The 19,937-nt window shown below is 45.4% G+C and overlaps 1 long non-coding RNA gene across 1 annotated transcript; it reads left to right on the plus strand.

Annotated features, from left to right (window-relative positions):
• The first annotated feature begins 661 nt into the window (after window positions 1-661).
• LOC137332541 (uncharacterized) lies at window positions 662-19,472 on the plus strand. Its single transcript, XR_010965693.1, has 2 exons — window positions 662-956; window positions 17,713-19,472. It is a non-coding gene; the product is annotated as an uncharacterized lncRNA (long non-coding RNA).
• Window positions 19,473-19,937: the final 465 nt, after the last annotated feature.

The raw sequence follows: 19,937 nt of genomic DNA on the forward strand, positions 1-19,937 counted from the left end.
TCACACAGATCTCAGCACTATGTTAGCACAGATCTAATTTTTCATAGATATTGTGTGTCTAAAAATAAACCTGTATTTCTTAAAGTATTATGGAAGTTTAGGATTACCAAATAAACTGCACCGAAAGATCGAAAAACCAACAGGTTACAGATGAGATTAGAAACACATTAAAATTAGGGTATCTCTTATCAAAAGATTCACAATGTTAAGCTAAAAAAACAAATGTATTCTTCATGGAGAAATAATTTCTCTGGTCACTATATGTAGGAAAATTGGAAATATGCTCTCTTTAAATACATTTCCAGTATTGCTACACACAGTGAACAACTCCCCCATCCCTTGTGACATCTGTTGGTTTTCTCAATGTTTAGGTTTTTCTACTGTAAGAATATAATTTAAATCAAGCATGGTCAAGTATCCTGTCTCGCATAGCATCCAGGCATTTAGTAAGAGGACAGTGCTGGTGGGGATGAAGCTCCTCATTTCTGGGTTAACAAAGACACGCTAGGTCATGAGAAAGCCCGCACCTAGATAAGGGATGTGGTTAACAAGGAACCAACATACCACATAACTGAGATCATTGAAAGACTGCTGAGGCAGTTAGAATTGTGCAGAAAAACACAAGGCCATGAGACACAGATAAGAGGGGCCTACACATTCCTGAGTACAATAACAGCTTGTAAAACAGAGATAAAGGTTGAGGTGCTTAGTTACGCTATGTGAAACAGCTCATCTTGAGTTGATAGCATGGCATCAGCTTGGCAGGATAATTAACAACAAGGAGACAAGGCCAGAGATGCAGACATGCAGAACAAAGCTGTCGAATAGTATAAAGATAAGGCATGCTCCCTCCCAAAAGTTAGAATTCTCGGGACTGTCGGAAGTCCATATCCAAGAGGCAGCCTACGGAGGTTGAGTCTGATCACTCTACGGGAGTGAGTCCGTGGGAAAACCAGGTTGTATGAATTGCTTGTCATTTAATGTAATGTTGAAGACAGCTGTAGTACAATTCTGTTGAAAGTCAATATTAAAAGTTGTTGCTGGATAACCACTCAAGCCCGAATCACGCGGAAGTTATTGTTGAAGGGCTAACAACCCTTTGTTGCGAGACAGTAACGGGAAAATCCGCTGACATTGTTGGTTTTCTCAATGTTTAGTTTTTCCTACTAAAATTGAATATCAACAATGTAGAATTTGTGCACTAATCTCCTCAATTCTTCACATCTGCCTTCACACCATTCTGAATTTAATGGAACAGTTCAGACTAGAAGTTGGCATTCATAGAATCATAGAAGTTATACAATAAACAGGCCATTTGGCCCATCCATCTGGTGTTTTACTCCACATGAGCCACCTAGTCTAAACCCAATCTCCTGCTCACTTCCTAAAGCTTTTTATTATTATTTTTCAAACAACTATCTAATTAGCTTTTAAAAGTAATTATGGACTCTGCTTCGATAATGGCTAAAAGGAAAGGATTCCACATTCTAATCGTGCTCTATGTAAAGACATTTTTCCTAACCTCCCTTCTGATTCTTTTTGTGAAATTAAAATTGTGGCCTCTTGTAGCTGTCTCATGACCAGTGGAAATAATCTATCACTATTTACCTTATCATAACCCTTCATAATCTTGAAGACCTCTATCAACACTCCCCTTAACATTTCCCTAATTGCTTAAGTCTCTCTTCATAACTGTAACTTCTCATCCCTGGCAGCAGCCTACGTTGCACTTTTTCCATTGCTTTTACACCCTTCTTATAGCGAAAACTGTTCATGATACTCCATTGCTTGTACAAGTGAAAACATTGTTTCCAGTCGCAAAAGGATCGGTAACCAAAGAACACAGATTTAAGGTGATTGGCAAAAGAATCAGAGGCGACCCTAAAGAAAGATTTTTTTACGCAGCAAATTGTTATCATCTGGAATACACTGCCTGAAGGGGTGGTGGAAGCAGAGTCAATAGTAACTTTCAAAAGGGAATTGGATAAATACATCATAGTTCATGGTAGGTACAGCACAGGAGGAGGCCATTCGGCCCATCATGCCAGTGCCGGCTCTTTGGAAGAGCTATCCAATTAGTCCAATTCTCCTGCTCTTTTCCCGTAGCCCTGTAATTTTTTTCCCTTCAAGTATTTATCTAATTCCTTTTGAAAGTTACTATTGAATTTGCTTCCACCATCCTTTCAGGCAGTACATTCCAGATGATTACAACTCGCTGCATAAAAAAAATGTTTCCTTATGTTGCCTCTGGCTCTTTTGCCAATCACCTTAAATCTGTGTCCTCTGGTTACCGACCCTTCTGCCACTGGAAACAGTTTCCCCTTATTTACTCTATCGAAATCATGTTCATGATTTTAAACACCACTATCAAATTTCCCCTTAACCTTCTCTGTTCTAAGGAGAACAACCCCAACTTCTTCAATCTCTCCACATAACTGACGTCCCTCATCCCTGGTATCATTCCAGTAAATCTCTTCTGTATCCTCTCTAAGGACTTGACATCCTTCCTAAAGTGTGATGCCCAGAATTGAACACAATACTCCAGCTGAGGCCTAACCAGTGTTTTGAAAAGGTTTAGCATAACTTCCTTGCTTTTGTACTCTATGCCTCTATTAATAAAGCTTTTTTATCCCATATGCTTTTTAACAGCCTTCTCAACTTGCCCTGTCACCTTCAAAGATTTGTGTATGTGCACCCCCAGATCTGTCTGATCCTGCACCCCCTTTAAAATTGTACCATTTAGTTCATATTGCCTCTCCTCATTCTTTCCACCAAAATGTATCACTTCATAAATTTCATCTGCAATGTGTCTGCCCATTTCACCAGTCTGTCTATGTCCTCCTGATCTCTATTACTATTCTCCACATTGTTTACTACATTTCTGAGTTTTGTGTCATCTGCATTCTTTGAAATTATACCCTCTATACCCAAGTCCAGGTCATTAATATATATCAAAAAGAGCAGTGGTCCTAATACATACTCCTGGGGAACACCACTGTATACTTCCCTCCAGTTTGAAAAACAACCGTTCACCACTATTCTCTGCTTTCTGTCCCATAGAATTATAGAATCGTTGAAAATTTATGGCACAGAAGGAGGCCATTCTGCCCACCGTGTCTGCGCCGGACGAAAATGAGCCACCCAGCCTAATCCCACTTTCCAGCACTTGGTCCGTAGCCTTGTAGGTCACGGCACTTCAGGTGCACATCCAGGTACTTTTTAAATGAGTTGAGGGTTTCTGCCTCTACCACCCTTTCAGGCAGTGAGTTCCAGATTCCTGCTACCCTCTGGGTGAAAAACATTTTCCTCAGCTCCCCTCCAATCCTTCTACCAATCACTTTATCTATGCCCACTGATTATTGACCTCTCTGCTAAGGGAAATAAGTCCTTCCTATCCACTCTATCAAGGCCCCTCATAATTTTGTACACCTCAATTAAATCACCCCTCAGTCTCCTCTGTTCCAAAGGGAACAACCCCAGCCTATCCAATCTTTCCTCATAGCTAAAATTCTTCAGTCCTGGCAACATCCTCGTAAATCTCCTCTGTACCCTCTCTAGTGCAATTACATCCTTCCTGTAATGCGGTGACCAGAACTATACACATTACTCAAGTTGTGGGCTAACCAGTTTTTTATACAGTTCCAGCATAACCTCCCTGCTGTTATATTCTATACCTTGGCCAATAAAGGAAAGTATTCCATATGCCTTCTTAACCACCTTATCTACCTGTCCTGCTACCTTCAGAGATCTGTGGACATGCACTCCAAGGTCCCTCACTTCCTCTACACCTTTCAGTATCCTCCCATTTGTTGTGTACTCTCTTGTCTTGTTTGCCCTCCCCAAATGCATTACCTCACACTTCTCTGGATTGAATTCCATTTGGCACTTTTCTGCCCTCCTGGCCAGTCCATTGATATCTTCCTGCAGTCTACAGCTTTCCTCCTCACTTTCAACCACATGGCCAATTTTTGTATCATCTGCAAACTTCTTATTCATGCCCCCTACATTTAAGTCCAAATCATTAATATATATCACAAAAAGCAAGGGACCTAGTACTGAGCCCTGCGGAACCCCACAGGAAACAGCCTTCCAGTCACAAAAACACCCGTCGACCATGACCCTTTCCTTCCTGCCACTGAGCCAATCTTGGATCCAACTTGCCACTCTCCCTGGGCTTGTACTTTTTGACCAGTCTGCCACGTGGGACCTTGTCAAAAGCCTTGCTAAAATCCATGTAGACTACATCAAATACACTGCCCTCATCGACCCTCCTTGTTACCTCCTCAAAAAATTCAATCAAATTAGTCAGACATGACCTTCCCTTAACAAATCCATGCTTAATTACTCTGTGCCTTTCTAAGTGACGGTTTATCCTGTCCCTCAGAATTGATTCCAATAATTTGCCCACCACCGAGGTTAGGCTGACTAGCCTGTAATTACTCAGTCTATCCCTCGCTCTCTTTTTAAACAACGGTACAATGTTAGCAGTCCTCCAATCCTCTGGCACCATACCTGTATCCAGTGAGGATTGGAAAATGATGGTCAGAGCCTCCGTTATTTCCTCCCTTGCTTCTTTTAACAGCCTGGGATACATTTCATCTGACCCTGGTGATTTATCTACTTTCAAAGATGCTAATCCCCTTAATACTTCCTCTCTTGCTAAGTTTATCCCATCCAACATTTAACACTCCTCCTCCTTAACTACAATGTCTGCACCATCCCTCTCTTTTGTGAAGACAGATGCAAAGTATTCATTAGGAACCATACCAACATCTTCTGCCTCCACACATAGGTTACCTTTGTGATCCCTTAGTCAATTTTGTATCCATGCTGTCACTGACCCTTTAATCCCATGGGCTTTAATTTTGCTAACAAGTCTATTATGTGGTACTTTATCAAATGCCTTTTGAAAGTCCATATACACAACATCAACCGCACTACCCTCATCAACCCTCTCTGTTGCTTGAAGAGAAAAAAATTACAGGGCTACGGGGAAAGAGCAGGGGAGTCAGACTAATTGAATAGCTCTTTCAAAGAGTCGGCACAGGCACAATGGGCTGCATAACCTCCTCCGCTGCTGTTCCATACTATGATACTATGAACATTATCCTCTTTGCTTTTGTATTCTTTGCACTATGATACAAAAGCGAAGATTCTATTTGACTTCTTATGTCCTTATTTACTTGCATTGTTACCTTTAATGACTTGTGTGTCTGCATACCAAGGTCCGTCTGCTCCTCTACTGCATTTAAAATCTTCTGTGCATTGACATCCGGTAAAAAAAGTGTTCTATCTGTCTGCTTGTAATGAAGTGCAGATATAAGCACACACACATGAGCTGCTGATTAATACGAGAGTCAGGCAGGCTGAACTCGTTGATGGAGATGTTGTGAGTTGTTCAGTAGCAAAGGTATAGTTGAGACACAGCACAAAATTCCAACAAGACATGTGAAGCGTGGCCTACATGATCGGCCTTCAGCTTCCATTTTGTGAATTGTGTGAGTTTTACAGGTTTCAACGTTGAAGGTGAAACCAGAAAACAGCAAACACTCTGACTACTGACAGCCATAGTATTAAAGTCAGACGGAGTGTTGAGATGCTTCGTCGATTTTGAATGTATTGACCTGATGTTGACATATCCTGATAAAAGATTTGTTCTGTGTAGTTTGTCACAACTAGTCCTGTAAAGCACAATTATTAAAAACATTCGTACTTCGATTATCTTTGCACTTATGAACACATTTTGTGAATGCATTCTTCTGAGATAACAGTTTCTGTTAAAATTTTCAGCGTATTTTTCACAATTTTACCTATGTGGTTACTGTGTTAAATACGTTTGCCAGGGCTTCTTCAATAGCACCTCCCAAACCCACGACCTCCACCATCTAGAAGGAGAAGGGCAGCAGGTGCATGGGAACATCACTACCTCCAAGTTCCCCTCCAAGTCACACACCATCCCGACTTGGACATATATCGCCGTTCCTTCATGGCTACTGGGTCAAAATCCTGGAATGTCCTACCTAACAGCATTGTGGGAGCACCTTCAACACACGAACTGCAGTGGTTCAAGAAGAAGTCACATCACCACCTTCTCAGAGCAACTAGGGATGGGCAATAGCTGCTGGCCTTGCTAGCAATACCCATAATCCCCAGGATGAATAAAAAAGGTGCAGTAATTACTATGAACACAATAAGGTAGGAATTGTAGTCAGTGATCCAGGGTCGAGGGGCTGAATGGCCTACTCTTGTTCCTATGTTCCTACATCCTACTTGTTTTCAATATACATTAATTATATTTATTCACATTAAAATCTTACCCATTTAATGGCCCCGATATTAATGGGGAGGCGGGGAGGGTGCAGGGGGAGGTCGAAATCAGCCACAGAACCCAGCAAGGCCCTGCCTATCTTAATGGCAGAGCCTCATTAACATATTGTAGCATCACCTACCGCCCAGCAGACGACCAAATGGACAGCCTGGTCGGCTGGTTGGGGGGAAGCACTAACGGTAGGAGGCCGCAGCCAGGGACTCTTGGGGACATTCCCCGACACTGAGAAGGGAGCTCCGGTCAGTAATTGGGCCGGGGGGGGTGGGGAATGCGGGGTGAGGGATGTGGGGTGGGGAGGTCAGCAATCAGAATGGGGGGGAGGGAGGGAGGCAATCAGGAGGATGGGGTGGCTGTTGATCGGGGCTGGGGAAGGCTGGAGGCTTCCTTGAGGGGCACTCCTATCCCCCGGGCCACAACAGCAACTTACCTTGGGGAACTAGCAGCACCCACCTTGGATCAGCTGCCAGAAATCATGCAGCTCGAGCCTCCGCCTCACTTTCTGTTAAATTGGAGTCGCCGCGCCGATGATGTCATCGGGCCGTGAGTTTGGGGTGTTAATTAGGCTCCTGCCTACCTTTTGCGGGAGCCTCGTCAGTGGCCTGAATTCTGTACTTTAAAATTCAAAGGGGCGGGAATGGGATCGGGTTACCCAATCCTGACATTTTATCATTCCCCCCCGCCCCTGCTCATCCCGAGGAGCGGATTAAAATCGAGACCAATATTTTCCAGATCTCGTCAAAAGCTATCTGTCTGTCTTCTTTACATTAATCACTCCAAAGATTACACCCAGAACATTAACCTGTCTTTGATTTTTACAGAAGTAGACTGACCTGCTATGTATTTCTAACATTTCTGGTTTTGTTTCAAATTTCCAGCATTTGCAGCTTCTTGCCCCTTTTTATTCCTTACACGAGTGGGATGGAGGGAAAAATTTCCGTGTTCACAATTTGTAGTGAGGCTAGAATCTGTTCTTCACACATTTAGCGAATGGAGGAAATCTGCCTCTGATAGACCGCCTGGTGTAATCAGCAAATCTGATGTGTTACTAGAAATGTCCATATTGTATGGAATTTGTGAATAATAAAAATAAACACACCCAGACCCCAAAATAGACCCCTTGGGGCCGATTTTAGTACCCGCTCTCGGGTGCGTTCTCGGCGGGGGGGGGCCTCGAAAGTCCCGAAATGGAGGAGCGGGACTGGATCGCGCCTCGATCCCGCCCACTTCCGGGTTCCCCGCTGACGTGCGGGGGTGCGTGCGCAGCCCCCGCTGGTGAGAATCCCACAGGCAATTAAAGCCAAGCGGGATGCCACTTGAGTGCATTTACTTTGGTTGTTCAGGTCATTAACTGACCTGATTAAGGGACTGTGTGTGATTTTGGATAAACATGGGACTGTTTCACACACTGGGGGAAACACTCCCAGTTGAAATGGACGTGTTGCAGCCGTCAGCCTGTGGCAGCTGCAAAGGTCCATTTGACAGGTGGAGGGGGGTGGGGGGAGAACCTCAGCCATTGCAGGAGGCCGCTCTGTCACCTGGGACAAAGTTTGGCCTCCACCACCCTCCTCCTGATGGTCGAAGTCACCAACCTGCACACTTACCCCAGGGTCCGGAGACATGTACCTACCTTGCAGACCCCCTCAGATGTACATCTTGCGGATGGGGGCCGCTGTAGCTGCAGTCATGACCTCCTCGGAGGGCGAACAGCATCACCAGCCTCACCAGCCTCACCATCCACGCCGCCCACCTCTGACACGTGGAGCTCCACAACAGAGTGCTGTGACACATCCACCTGTACAGCAGGAGGGAGGGATACCGCAGAGAGAGATGCGTCACAGAGGGCACTACCCTCGCCACACGTTCCACAGACCGAGGCTCAGCCTCCTGGACCTCTCTGAGCAGCAGTGCACATGGAGGCTCAGAGTCAGTCGACATGTAGCCATGGACATCTGCAGCCTCTTTCATGCCGAGCTGCTCCCGGCTGGCCCGTGCACCATCTTCCTAGCTGTCGCTGTCAAAGTCACCACTGCCCTCCCGAACTTCTCCTCCGCATCCTTCCAGGCTGCAACTGGGGACATCCCCAATGTCTCTCAGTCGTCTGCGCAGAAGAGCCCTGCAAATACATCTACACCCACTCTGCAGTGACACAATGGGTGGCATCAGTGGTGGGTCCTCATAGGGATACCCAGGAGCGGGCATTATTCCACAAACCGGACAGGATTCGCGAAGACATGGCAGTATTGGTGCCAATATAATGTGTGATGTGAGTTGTTCTTTAAGTCAATAGATGTAAGAACCATGACAAACCCTCAAACACCCTTGTGCATCCCCTTCATGCTCACGACACGTTTGCCTTACGCTGCCTACTGCACATATGTGATGCATGCCCTGTGGCTGCAGCACAGGTGGTGGCAGGTTGAGTGAGGCTGGCCGTGAGAGAGATGCACGAGAGGGTGAGTATGGGATAGAGCCATGAGATTGTATGAGGATTGGGTTGAGTGGTAGTGGCGGGGTGAGTACTCGCGAGGTGAGTAGGTGCAGGTAAGATGAGGATGGGGTTTGAGTGGGTATGAGGGGTGCTGTGACAGAGTAGTGTTGGCAGTGCTGAAGGAGATGTGGGGTGGGGGCAGTGTTGTGGCAGACGGAGTGTAGGGGAATGAGTAAGTGTTCTCACTGTGGTGGACCTACTGAGGTCATTGGAGCGCCTCCTGTCCTGTATGCAGGTGGGCGATATGTTGGTGGCGCAGGTGACCTCCTCTGTCACCTCGAGCCAGGCCTTCTTGGTGGCAGAGGCAGGCCACTTCCTCCCGCCCGCCGGGTGGAAGATCTCTGTCCTCCCCCTCCTCCTCACCCCATCTAATGATACCTGGGGTGAGGCATCATTAGACTGGGAGCAGCCTTCCCCCTGGGCTGCTCCATGCTGTAATTTTTGCTGTTTGTGGCAGCATCTGTCAGTGGAGGACTGCCCCTTTAAATAGAGCGCCTCCAGCTGACAGATCTTACTGCGCATGCGCAGCCCGCCCGACGCGCAGATCAGCATCGGGGAACCCGGAGGAGCAGGTAAGTGGATCCAATTAGTGTGTTGCCTGCTATGATCGCGCGGGCAACCCACTAATTTCACCGCGCCCGCTGGCCCACCCGCCCAGAACCCGCACCCCTGGTAAAATTGGGCCCCTTGAAACTGACCCTGACAAAAAAGTTCCATTACTTAGGCAATTTTAATCGAACGAGCTAATGTGGCTTTCAAAACATGTGCTTTTATCTTCATTTGAACCCCCAATGTAGAACTTTATCAAATATATCTTTTGGAAATCCAAGAAAATGATTCCACTGCTGATCCTTATCCCCTGATTAAATTACACCCTGAAAGAATTCCAGTAGATTTGTGAGCATGGCCTAATGGGGGTAAAATTCAAATTTTGACTTCAATGAGAAAGGATATCGGGTGGAGTGTATAGTGGGCAGATGATCCATTACCACCTGTTTTGAATCCCCACTAAATTTTACCCCTGTTGGTTCTAAACCACCCTGAGTACCCCTTATTGACTTGTACATTTTTTGATGAATGACTGATGTTAGATTAACTGGTCAGCAGTCTCTTGATTCTCACTGCTCTTTTGAATATCAGCATTGGGACTGTAATCCTCAAGTATCATAGTATAGTAGATACAGCACAGGAGGAGGCCATTTGGCCCATTGTGCCTGTGCCAGCACTTTTGAAGAGCTATACAATTAGTCCCATTCCCCAGCTCTTTCCCCATAGCCCAGTATTTTTTTCCCTTCAAGTATTTATCCAATTCCCTTTTGAAAGTTACTATTGAATCTGCTTCCATCACCCTTTCAGTGCATTTCAGATCATTACAACTCGCCGCGTAAAAAAATGTTTCCTTATATCACCTCTGGGTCTTTTGCCGATCACCTTAAATCTGTGTCCTCTGGTTACTCACCCTTCTGCCACTGGAAACAGTTTCTCCTTATTTACTCTATGAAAACAGTTCATGATTTTGAACACCTCTATCAAATCTCCCCTTAACCTTCTCTGTTCTAAGGAGAACAACCCCAGCTTCTCCAGTCTCTCCACGTAACTGAAGTCCCTCATCCCTGGTCCCATTCTAGTAAATCTCTTCTGCACCCTCTCTAAGGTCTTCACATCCTTCCTAAAGTGTGTGTTCAGAATTGAACACAATACTCCAACTGAGGCCTAACCAGTGTTTTATAAAGGTTTAGCATAACTTCCTTGCTTTTGTACTTTATGCTTCTATTAATAAAGCACAAGATCCCATATGCTTTTTTAACAGCCTTCTCAACTTGTCCAGCCACTTTCAAAGATTTGTGTATGTACCCCCAGGTCTCTCTGTTCCTGCACCCCCCCTTTAAAATTGTACCATTTAGTTTATATTGCCTCTCTTCATTCTTCCTACCAAAATGTATCCCTTCACACTTCTCTGCATTAAAGTTAAACTGCCATGTGTCTGCCCATTTCACCAGTCTGTCTATGTCCTCCTGAAGTCTGTTACTATCCTCCACATTGTTTACTACATTTCCGAGTTTCTTGTCATCTGCAAGCTTTGAAATTACACTCTCTATACACAAATCCAGGTCATTAATATATAACAAAAAGAGCAGTGGTCCTAATACTGAACCCTGGGGAACACTACTGTAAACAAGTCTGAAAAACAACCATTTACCACTACTCTCTGCTTTCTGCCCCATAGCCAATGATATATCCACTCTGCCACTGTCCCTTTAATCCCAGGGGCTTTAATTTTTCTTACAAGTCTATTATGTGTTACTTTATCAAATGCCTTTTGAAAGGCCATATACACAACATCAACTGCGCTACCCTCATCAACCCTCTCCGTTACTTCATCAAAAAACTCAATCAAGTTAGTCAATCACGATTTTCCTTTAAAAATCCATGCTGACTTTCATTTATTAGCCCATACTTTTCCAAGTGCCAATTAATTTTGTCCCGGATTATTGTCCCTAAAAGTTTCCCCACCACCCACATTAGGCTGACTGGCCTGTAATTGCCGGGTTTATCCCTCTCCCCTTTTTCGAACAGGGGTGTAACATTTGCAATCCTCCAGTCCACCAGAGCCGTCCCCATATCTAAGGAGGATTGGAAGATTGTGCCCAGAACCTCCATAATTTCCACCCTTATTTCCCTCAGTCAACTACGATGCATCCATCGGGACCGGGTGACTTTTCTACTTTGAGTACTGGCAATCATTTAAGTACCTCCTCTTTATCTATTTTTATCCTATCCAAAATCGCCACTATCTCTGTCCTTGAACCGATTGAGAACTTAAAAATATTAACCAACTATCTCACATATACTTATTTCCTTGTGGATGTTAAAGTGTTTTCCACCTGGTCCATGTGGTCTGTGGACATTTAGGTGTAGATTTTTGTCTTAACTGCCTGGGAATTAAGCATTGCCTGGGAGCAGCACAGAGAGTAAAATCTGGCTGGGAGGTTCAGAAGCCCTTTGCAGAACCCATCAGATTAACCTTCCATTAAATTCAATGAAAAGAACTCTACTGGTTCTTTAAGTGTGTGAGAACCTCACCGTCAGATTTTCCACTCAGCACTGCGTCCAGGCAATGTGTTTTTCTGGCAGTCTTACGCTGCATTTACACCATCACAATCACACCAAAGTGCAGCGTTTCACCTTACTCTAAGGAGCAGTTGTTTAAATCCAGAGTCACAGCCTGGCACTTTGCTCACTCTCTCCCTCCCCATCATTCCCTCAATAGTGGAGGCAGACTCACCCAGCTTCGCTCAGAGTCCAATCAGGCCCGACTCTGAATTTGTACGATATACTTCTTAGTGTTAATGAAACAGCTGCACATTGACACTACAGTTGTACTGTGAATGAAGCCTTAGTTACAAAGAGGAGCCAGCAAATATTTAATCTCAGAGCACACTTGAACAACTTATCTTTCTTTTTCATATGGTATCTAGTCTGCTGCAATTTCTATTTTCTAAAAAAGTGATCTTTCCAATATTTGAAGTCTTTTTAATCTCTATATCTAATCCCCAATGTTCTGTGATTGATCTATGTGCTTGGCCAATGGTGGGCTTGCTATGTGTTTGCATTTGTATTCTGTGGAGTCCAGTGGGGAAAATGTTCCCATGGGCTCCATTTTAGCACCCGCTAGCGGGTGCGTTCCTTGGGGGGGGCTCCGAAAATCAGGGAATCCCGGAGCGGGTCGGGAGCCCGGCTCCAACCCGCCCACTTCTGGGTTCCCCACAGACGCGCCGACGTGCGCGCGCAGCCCCCGCATGTGGGACTCCCGCAGGCAATTAAAGCCGGCGGGGTGCCACTTGACAATATTTACCTTGCTATTTCAGGTCATTAACAGACCTGATTAAGGGAATATGTCAGGAGGGGTGGGATTTTAGAAACAACTGGGACTGTTTCCTGTACTGGGGGAAACACTCCCAGTTGAAATGGACGTGTTGCAGCCATCAGCCTGTGACAGCTGCAAAGGTCCATTTGACAGGTGGTTGGGGGGAGACCCTCACTCATTGCAGGAGGCCACTCTGTCACTTTGGATAAAGTTTGGCCTCCACCACGCTCCTCCTGACAGTCAAATTCACCAACCTGCACACTTACCCCGGTGTCCAGACACATTTACCTACCTTGCAGAACCCCTCAGATGTACATCTTCCGGATGGAGGCCACCGTAGCTGCAGTCATGTCCTCCTCGGAGGGCGAACAGCATCACCAGCCTCGCCGGCCACGCCGTCCACCTCTGACACGTGGAGCTCCACAACAGAGTGCTGTGACACATCCACCTGCACAGCAGGAGGGAGGGCAACCGCAGATAGAGATGCGTCGCAGGGGGCACTACCCTCGCCACAGGGTCCACAGACCGAGGCTCAGCTTCCTGGACCTCTCTGAGCAGCAGTGCACACGGAGGCTCACAGTCACTCGACATGTAGTCGTGGACATCTGCAGCCTCCTTTATGCCGAGCTGCTCCCGGCTGGCCCCAGCACCATCTTCTTACCTGTCGCTGTCAAAGTCACCACTGCCCTCAACAACTTCTCCTCCACATCCTTCCAGGGTGCCACCAGAAACATCGCCGACGTCTCTCAGTCGTCTGCACAAAAGAGCCCTGCAAATACACCTACACCCACTCTGCAGTGACACAATGGGTGGCATCAGGTGTGGGTCTTCATTGTCATCCTCAGGAAAGGGCATTATTGCACAAACCGGACAAGATTCGCAAAGACGTGGCAGTAGTGGTGCCAATATAATATGTGATGTGAGTTGGTCAGAAATCAATAGAAGTGAAAACCATGACAAACCCTCAAACACCCTTGTGCATCCCCTTCATGCTCACAACACGTTTGCCTTACGCTTCCTACTGCACATATGTGATTCATGCCCTGTGGCTGCAGCACAAGTCGTGGCAGGTTGAGTGAGGCTGACTGTGAAAGAGATGCATGAGAGGGTGAGCATGAGATAGAGCCATGAGATTGTATGAGGATTGGGTTGAGTGGTAGTGGCGGGATGAGTACTGGCGAGGTGAGTAAGTGCAGGTAAGATGAGGATGAGGTTTGAGTGGGTGTGAGGGGTGATGTGACAGAGTAGTGTTGGCTGTGCAGAAGGAGGTGTAGGGTGGGGGCGGTGATGTGGCAGACGGAGTGTAGGGGAATGAGTAAGTGTACTCACTTTGGCTGACCTACTTAGGTCATTGCAGCGCCTCCTGCACTGTATGCAGGTGCGCGATATGTTGGTGGTGCAGGTGACCTCCTCTGCCACCTCGAGCCAGGCCTTCCTGGTGGCAGAGGCAGGCAGCTTCCTCCCGCCTGCCGGGTGGAAGATCTCTGTCCTCCCCCTCCTCCTCACCCCATCTAATGATATCTGAAGTGAGGCATCATTAAACCGGGGGCAGCCTTCCCCCTGGGCTGCTCCATGCTGTAATTTTTCCTATTTGTTGCAGCATCAGTCAGTGGAGGACTGTCACTTTAAATAGAGCTCCTCCAGCTGACAGACCTTACTGCGCATGTGCAGCCCGCCCGACGCGCAGCTCAGCAGCGGGGAACCCGGAAGACCAGGTAAGTGGATCCAATCAGCCTGCGATCGCGCGCGGGGCATACTGATTTCACCGGGCGCGTTACTCACGCGCCCAATGGCCCCCCGCCGCAAACCCGCAGCCCTGGCAATATCGAGCCCCATGTGTTCATGGAAGGTTCAGATCCTAGGCTGTTACTAATCAGTTATAGCTTTAATGTAACAAATAAATAAAGTTTTGCGTCAGTAAAGTCCAAATCCGAAAGTCTTAATCACCCATCCCCAGTGACTCCTGCAGGTTCCCTTTTGATGATAGCATTCCAGTGCACATTATGTCACAGGAACAAGATAGTGACCATTGGATTTATTTACCAAACTTGAGAGTGTAGTAGGAATTTATTTTTTATAACATTGGGTTGCTTTTAAAAGGATTTGAGAATTGGCTAAGTGTATATCATACTCGTTCCTTATGTGATGAACAGACTGTCTATTGCTGATGTGTTTGGCATTGAGAACAAAATGTATTCATTATTGTAAAGGTCGAGATGCTGAACAAATTGAACTGCAGATAATTTTTTAAAGATAGCTAATTCTGAAGAAAATGATTGGGGACTGAATTGTTTATTTCTTTAGTTATTTTTCGTTCATGGGGTGTGGGCGTCACTGGCGAGGCCGGCATTTATTGCCCATAACTAATTACCCTTGAGAAGGTGGTGGTGAGCCGCCTTCTTGAACTGCTGCAGTCCATGTGGTGAAGGTTTTCCCACAGTGCTGTTAGGTAGGGAGTTCCAGGATTTTGAGCCAGTGATGATGAAGGAACGGCGATATATTTCCAAGTCGGGATGGTGTGTGACTTGGAGGGGAACGTGCAGGTGGTGTTGTTCCCATGTACCTGCTGCCCTTGTCCTTCTAGGTGTAGAGGTCACGGGTTTGGGAGGTGCTGTCGAAGAAGCCTTGCCGAGTTGCTGCAGTGCATCCTGTGGATGGTACACACTGCAGCCACAGTACGCCAGTGGCGGAGGGAGTGAATGTTTAGGGTGGTGGATGGGGTGCCAATAAAGTGGGCTGCTTTGTCCTGGATGTTGTCGAGCTTCTTGAGTGTTGTTGGAGCTGCACTCATCCAGGCAAGTGGAGAGTATTCCATCACACTCCTGACTTGTGCCTTGTAGATGGTGGAAAGGCTTTGGGGAGTCAGGAGGTGAGTCACTCGCCACAGAATACCCAGCCTCTGACCTGCTCTTGTAGCCACAGTATTTATATGGCTGGTCCAGTTAAGTTTCTGGTCAATGGTAACCCCCAGGATGTTGATGGTGGGGGATTTGGCAATGGTAATGCCGTTGAATGTCAAGGGGAGGTGGTTAGATTCTCTCTTGTTGGAGATGGTCATTGCCTGGCACTTGTCTGGCGCAAATATTACTTGCCACTTATGAGCCCAAGCCTGGATGTTGACCAGGTCATGTTGCATGCGGGCACGGATTGCTTCATTATCTGAGGAGTTGCGAATGGAACTGAACACTGTGCAATCATCAGTGAACATCCCCATTTCTGACGTTATGATGGAGGGAAGGTCATTGATGAAGCAGCTGATGATGGTTGGGCCTAGGACACTGCCCTGAGGAATTCCTGCAGCAATGTCCTGGGGCTGAGATGATTGGCCTCCAACAACCACTACCATCTACTACACAACCACTACTGACAGACAGTACAAAATGGACTAACAAGAATGGCTGATTGCTTTTGCACCAGTACCTCTAACCATAGAATCATAGAATGATAAAGCACAAAAGGAGGCCATTCAACCCATCGTGCCTATGCCGTTTCTTTGAAAGAGCTACCTCATTAGTCCCAAAACCCTGCTCTTTCCCCATAGCCCTGCAAATGTTTCCCTTTCAAGTTTTTATCCAATTCCCTTGAAAGTTACTATTGAATCTGCTTCTACCACCCTTTCAGGCAGTGCATTTCAGATCACAACAACTCACTGCCTAATATTTTTTTCTCATGTCACCTCTGGCTCTTCTGCCAATTACCTAAAATCTATGTCCTCTGGTTACTGACCCTCTGGCCACTGGAAACAGTTTCTCCTTATTTAGTCTATCAAAGCCCTTCATGATTTTGAACACTTCTATCAAATCTCCTCTTAATCTTCTCTGCTCTAAGGAGAATAACCCCAGCTTCTCCATTCTCTCCATGTAACTGAAGTCCCTCATCCCTGGTACCATTTGAGTAAATATCTGCAATTCCCTCTATATAAGACCTTAACATCCTTCCTAAAGTGTGATGCTCAGAATTGGACGTAATACTCCAGCTGGGGCCAAACCAGAGTTTTATTATGGTACATCTTCTGATAAAGATTGAACATAGCAATAAAAGATTACTACCAGTGTAACAAACACCAACTGAGCCAATTATCAGGGGTTGATTCAATACATTTGGTATGATTAAGCTGTTAAATATCACACCTTAACTGAGGTCTAAGACCACCATTGGGCTAAAACTTGTATGTTTCAAGCTGAAAATGAAGGAAAGAGCGTGGGAGCGCCCAATGAGAAAGTTAGAAGGCTTTTAAAGAATCTCTAGATCTACAAATCTGCTTAACAAAAGGGGTACCTTATCCCTGGGAGGTGTCTGCTCATAGAAAGAAAATGCCGGGCAGCATCTATGGAACAGAATCTGATAACTTATGCATGACAAATTCACAACTGCAGATAGTTGTAATATTACCTACCTCGTCGACCAAGCTTTTGATTACCTGTCCTACTATCTTCTTATGTGGCTCGGTGTCAAATTTTGTTTGATAATCGCTCCTGTGAAGCGCCTGGGGATGTTTTACTACGTAAAGGGCGCTATATAAATGCATGTTGTTGTTGTTGTTGTTGTTGTTGTTGTTGGTCCATACTCTTTATCAGCATGAGACCTGTGACATTACAACTTCTTTATCCTCTCAGTGTTTTCAACTGAATGACATGAATTGTGATGAGCAGTAGTCTCATCAAAACTCATTTCAACTCCTGGAGTGTTGCTCACCCACTGTACAGGACCTGGAGCACACTCTCTGATGTTTACTACTGTCCCATGGCAGTCTAAACATTACAGCAGCTTGCCCACCCCTTGGTACACCAAATTTATTGAAGTAATACATCACAGAACTAACAGGAGTTAAAATTATTACACATGGTTCTGACATTGAAAAGTACCTGCTTCAGAGAAATAATAAACGTAACATTATCCATCCACCATTTTAAAAAAAACTTGCCTAAGATGTAAGCAACTGTGTTATTTCCTCCCCAAAACCTTTTAATCTTAGTTATTTACATTATACTGTATGTCATTATTTTTTGCTGTGCCTCCTACACACAGGATGCACTGCAGCAACTCGCCATGGCTTCTTCGACAGCATCTCCCAAACCCGCGACCTCTACCACCTAGAAGGACAAGAGCAGCAGGCACATGGGAACACCACCACCTGCACGTTCCCCTCCAAGTCACACACCATCCCGACTTGGAAATATATCGCCGTTCCTTCATCGTCACTGGGTCAAAATCCTGGAACTCCCTTCCTAACAGCACTGTGGGAGAACCGTCACCACACGGACTGCAGCGGTTCAAGAAGGTGGCTCACCACCACCTTCTCAAGGGAAATTAGGGATGGGCAATAAATGCCAGCCTTGCCAGTGACGCCCACATCCTATGAACGCATAATAAAAAAAAAATTGCAGTTTTGGCTTATGATGCAAGTACCTTATTTCTTTCTTTATTCTTCCCTCCTCTCTCCCTAAAACCTTCCTTCCTTTTGTGTTATGTACATAGTATAAAGGATAATTTTCTCCATTGCAAGATTTGTTGTTCTTGCTGAAGACGTCATTTGTGTAGCATTGCACCGAGGCGGGTTTTCCCACTGTTCAGAACTTGAACAGGTGGTTGTCATTCACCCTGATTAGGCCTGACTGATAGTGGATATTGTAGCCAAAGTCAGTGGGGGGTGATTTTAACCCCCAAGAACTGGTGGGTTGAGGGTGGGTGGGAGTTGAAAATAGTTGTTCTTTGGGTCGCAACCGCAACCCGGCTTTATTTCCGGGTTTAACGCCGGCGCATAAAAGTACAGGCTTCCCACTGGGAACGCCAAGTCCGAAAATTTTGAGGTTGCGACCCAAAAAAACAACTATTTTCAACTCCCACCCGCCCCCAACCCACCCGGTCTTGGGGTTTAAAATCACCCCCAATGTGTCAAAGACTTCCATAAACATTCCCTCGTGGTCCAAGTGAGAACATCAGTCCCCCCCAGAAAAACAAAAGAATATCCCAAACAATATCTTTAGCGCAGAATTGTTATTTTTTTTATTTTTGAGTTTTTTCTCCACTGCTTATGCCTGGTTGTCATGTGATATAGGTTGCGGTGATGCATTCTGGGTGTTGTACCTCCACAGGAGGAGGATGAAAACTGCAACGGTCATGATATATCTGTCCCTTTCTCACACAAAATTTGTCAACAGGAATGAGAAATTCCAAGCCCGATGAATCATAGAATCTTACAGCACAGAAGGTGGCCATTTGGCCCATCATGCCTGTGCCGGCTCTTTGAAAGAGCTGTCCAATTTAGTCCCACACCACAGCTTTTTCCCCATAACCCTGCAAATTAGTCCTTCTGAAGTACATGTCCAGTTGCCTTTAGAAAGTTCCTATGGAATCTGCTTCCACCACCCTTTCAGGTAATACGTTCCAGATCTTAACAACCCTCTGTGTGAAAACATTTCTCCTCATTTCCCCTCTAGTTCTTTTGCCAATTATTTTAAATTATGACCTCTGGTTACCGACCCACTTGCCAGAGGAAACAGTTTCTCCCTATTTGCTCTATCAAATCCCCTCATAACTCCCCTTAACCTTTTCTGCTCTAAGGAGAATAACCCCAGTTTTTCCAGTCTCTCCACGTAACTGAAGTCCCTCATCCCTGGTACTTAACTTTTGTTCATAACTTATATTCCCAATACTCAATATCATCTTTATTTTATGATTCCATACATTTCTCTGGCCCTGCTTTCAATTATTAAACATTGGAAATGTTTATGAGATTGTTTTAGTGCATGTTACATGGTAAAAAATAAATACATTCACATTTTAAATGCCACATTGTAAACTGTTCTTTACCCTCAACTTTGGAAGTATTGCATCATCAGGGAGTAAATAGATTTACTTATGAAATTATGACTGAGGTCATAGGAAGTTATTTTCATCTTTGTGTTGTGCGTAAATTAAATCGCACAAACATTGAAGACCAGTATGAAAGTAATCTCACTCACAATGTGCAATATATTGAAATATGAATTTTCTTCTCTGGAAAGACATTATTTTATTGTGCACAGGATCAATATTTCACATGTGTGAGAATTGGAGATGACAACCAACATTGTGAGCCATGCTGTTTTGCAACAACACATGCTGTTTTCCAATAGCACACGCTATTCAAGATCGCACTTGATGATGTGCTTCATGTAGCAAGCCTGGGGTAGTGCAGTATGTCGGGCTACCATTGCTGGCCCACACACAGTGATAGGATATAAGTTGGAATCAATGGTTCTCCATGCTGT

This window comes from Heptranchias perlo, chromosome 14 (assembly GCF_035084215.1).
Source record: "Heptranchias perlo isolate sHepPer1 chromosome 14, sHepPer1.hap1, whole genome shotgun sequence".
NCBI lineage: Eukaryota > Metazoa > Chordata > Chondrichthyes > Hexanchiformes > Hexanchidae > Heptranchias > Heptranchias perlo.